This window comes from Echinops telfairi, unplaced genomic scaffold, assembly GCF_000313985.2.
Source record: "Echinops telfairi isolate 266 unplaced genomic scaffold, ASM31398v2 ScPeMD7_7458;HRSCAF=8496, whole genome shotgun sequence".
Lineage (NCBI taxonomy): Eukaryota > Metazoa > Chordata > Mammalia > Afrosoricida > Tenrecidae > Echinops > Echinops telfairi.
This window is the reverse complement of record NW_022111358.1, coordinates 46,958,884-46,963,069: the sequence shown is the minus strand read 5'-3', so window position 1 is coordinate 46,963,069 and position 4,186 is coordinate 46,958,884.

Sequence of the window (4,186 nt, the reverse complement as noted above, 5' to 3'; positions counted from 1 at the left end):
AAAAAAAGAACTAGAGGAAAGTTGTATGTTTCATCATTGCTACCCTGCACCCTGACTGGCTATCTCCTCCCTGAGACCCTTCTGTAAGGGGGTGTCCAGTTGTCTACACATGGGATTTGGGTCCACACTCCGTACTCCCTTTCATTAACAATGATGTGATTTTTTTGTTCTTTGACGCCTGGTACCTGATCCCTTTGACCCTTCGTGATCACACAGGCTTGTGTGCTTCTTTTGTGTGGACTTCATTGTTTCTGAGCTAGATGGCTGCTTGTTTACCTTCGAGCCTTTAAGACCCCAGATGCTATATCTTCTGATAGCTGGGCACCATCAGCTTTCTTCACCACATTTGCTTATGCACACATTTGTCTTCAGCAATTGTGTCAGGAAGGTGAGCATCATGGAATGTCAGTTTAATAGAACAAAGTGTTCTTGCATTGAGGGAGTACTTGATTGGAGGCCCAATGTCCATCTGTGACCTTAATACTAAACCTACAAATATGTGCACATAGATCTATTTCCCCATCCTCATATATAAATATATTTACATATGGACATGCCTGTATTTACACTTCTATAAATGCCCTTTGCCTCCTAGTTCTTTCCTCTATTTCCTTTTACCTTCCTCTTATCCCATTATCATGCTCAGCTTTCATTTGGATTTCAGTAATTCCTCTCAGTTACATTGCCCTTGATCAATCCCTACCAGGCCTCTTACACCGTGCCATTGATTTTGGATCACTTGTTGTTCCTTGTCCCTGGGTTGGTTAACACCACTTCCTCTCCCCCACCTTCCCCTCTCCCATGTCCCCCCGGAACCAGCAGTCCCGTTGTTTTCTCCTCCAGATTGTTTATCCCCCGCCACATCAGTTTGACGATTCAGAACGAGTCCAGTGTTTGACTTCCCCAAACCCCAAGCCAAACGCATCGCTGTGACGTCCATTACAATGCACCATGACCCCAGGACAGAGCAGACCTGCCCCTTAAGGTTCCCAAGGCTGCAACCTTTATGAAGCAAACTGCCATCTCTTTCTCCCAAGCAGCTGAGCGCTGCACCACAGTGTCACCATGGCTCCTTGTGCTGGCCTTGTTGTGACTGGTGGCGGTTTGCCTTAGTGTAGGAGCTATCTGAGGGAGATTCTGGACGCTCATGGAAATGCGGACAGAATGGAATTTCCCCACAAATTCTTTGAAGCCTCCTGGTAGCGTGCCTCCCAGATACAGTACTAGTAATTATGCTGTGATGTGCCTTGGAAAGGACCACTCATTTATTATGAGGAACCTTTGTCTGTACCTTGTACCATAATAGGGTTTACAGAAGTTAATTAGTCACGACGAACATCAGTCAGACGTGTGGGGCCTGCCTATGTGCATATCATTTGGCAGCGCCCAAACGGCCTCCACCTCGGTGGCAGAGCGGCATCTGTCTTCCCACGCCTGTCCTTGGCTTTGCCTTCCATCTTCGCTCATTGTATTGGGCACCACAGCTGCCGAAGCCACGTGACCTCACTGTTTCTGCTGACTGTGCTAGTCCACCGTCTCCGGTAGCTGTTCCCCACTCTTTGAGGGGCCATCCTGCACAGGCTCTCCTTTCTGGATTGTTCTTTCTGAGAACGTCCCCAAAGGCCCATCGACCCTTCGACGGGAAGAGGCAACCAGTTTGTGCCTCGTGTTTGAATCCCTGATCTCGCATATCTGCATTACTGTTTCCCCCCCATCCTGGACCATTGTGTAGTTACTCTCGCCCGATCCTAACCAAGTTCACATGAAAAGACTACCCTTAAACCAACCCGCCACCCCACCCCCCCCCACCATTCATCATAAAGTCCCACCTTCCCTCCTCACCCTCTGAGACACACTCAGAGCTCTGACCAGATGGCATTGGCCTTATCTGAGGTAAGCAATCAATTCATTTTGCCCCATCGGCAGGTGGGGTGAGTCATGCTCAGGGAGCCAGCTTTGGACACACTAGGCCAGAATTGTTGTTTGATTTAGCATAGGCCTGGGCAGTTTCTAAAACATTGCAGCTGGGGAACAGCTTATGCATGAAGGCTGCGCCCCGCCCCATTTTTCAACATTAAAAAACCTAGCTCCGCCCACATGGAAGAAGCACACCAACCTGTGCGATCATGAGGTATCAAAGGGAACAGGCATCAGGCATCAAAGAACAAAAAATCATATCATTGTGAATGCAGGGGAGTGCAGTTTGGGGACCCAAAGTCCATCTGTAGGCTACTGGACACCCTCTTACAAAAGGGTCTCAGGGAGGAGACAGCCAGTCAGGGTGCAGGGTAGCAATGATGAAACATACAGCTTTCCTCTAATTCTTTAATGCTTCCTCCCCACCCACTATCATGATCCCAATTCTACCTTACAAATCTGGCTAGACCAGAGGATGTACACTGGTACAGCTAGGAACTGCAAACAGGGAATCCAGGGCGGATGATCCCTTCAGGACCAGTGGTGAGAGTGGTGATACCAGGAGGGTGGAGGGAAGGTGGGGTAGAAAGGGGGAACCAATTACAAGGATCTACATATAATCTCCTCCCTGGGGGACAGACAACAGAAAAGTGGGTGAAGGGAGATGTCTGACAGTGTAAGATATGACAAAATAATAATACTTTATAAATTATCAAGGGTTCTTGAGGGAGGGGGTAGCAGGGAGGGAGGGGGAAAATGAGGAGCTGATTCTAGGGGCGTACGTGGAGAGCAAATGTTTTGAGAATGATGAGAGCAACGAATGTACAAATGTGCTTGACACAATGGATGGATGTGTGGATTGTGATGAGTTGTATGAGCCCCCAATAAAATGATAAAAAAGAGCTATTAAAAAAATAAATTTTAAAAGAAGTTAAACTACCAAAAGAACCCCAACCTAGCTCCTTCAGAATCTGTTTCCCATTTTACCTTTTATGCAGAGATTTTGAAATATCTGAGAAGCAGACCCGTAGAAAAGGAAGACACTAGGTGGAACTACGATGACCCCCCCACACACACACCACACACACACATTCCACTCATCCTACAAAAATGTTCGGTTGATAAAAAAATGTTCCCATTTCCAAAGAGACCACCCAAACCCACAGGCCTATCACAAGCAGCAGCTTTACCAGGGCTGCCCTGCTAGTAGAGGTTACTGAGAAAAGAAACATCTCAAACTCAGCCTCTGCCTGCAGCTCCCACTCGAGCCCTTAAATCATGCTGTTAGAAGAAGCCAACACTCACCCAGGAGGGCCTTCCAGGCCCCCCAGCTCTGATTTCTAGCTACCCCTCCACGCTTCCCTCCATTTGCCTGACCGGCTCCAGCCAGTGTCCTCTGGATGAACCACATTTCCGTGTTCTTGTGTTCCTGGCTCCTTTGGCTCAGCCCAGTGTCTGTCTGTTCAGGTCTCCTGGTGGCCTTCCTCCTCTTGGCAGACGCCAGGTCAGATGGTAAGTCAGGCATTCATCAGCCTCACAGCCCTGGGCATTTCATCAAGGGCCTGAGATCTCTACCTCTTTGAAAAGAAGTTGTCAAGGAACATACAGTTCAGTTTCTGAACTCCAGCTGCCACCTGACTCCAAACTGCAAAACTTATCTCCCATCATAAAGATACCAGAAAAATAGCAATTTTCTATCAATAACAAGCATCTAGGAGACGCCGCTGTGGCGCGCCAAATCCAGAGGGCAATGTGACCACATGGAGCAACTCATGAACAGAGAGGTCTACAGGCTAGCCCCAGTGAGTCAAACTGACCCCTTCTCTAGAAGTATGTGCTGCAGGGGACAGCACTAAACCCACAGGTTGGGGAGAGGGGCTGGCCTGCCACACCCACACAGAAGCAAACCAAGAAGGAAAAAGAGAGAGTGAGGGACTAGACTGCATACTGGCAAGCCAAGCCCTGAGGATGACTTCCCTGCACGGAGCTGCTAAGGCACAGAGGACTGAGGGGCCGCCAACAGCTCGTGGCATGATGTCCCCTTGCTGGAGCACAGTGCAACAGAGGACAATACTGGGGACACACGGCGGGGAGTGAGTCCAGTCTGACACCCCCACCCCCACCCTAGTGGGGCGAACCAAGAAGGGAACATGGCAGATCAGCAACAGGAACAAAGCAAAGCCACAAAGCCCCTGAGGACCCCCACAAATAGATTTCAGGCTAGGAGGAGCAGTTCCTGGGACCCCCCAGAACCATTGGGGAGATAGTC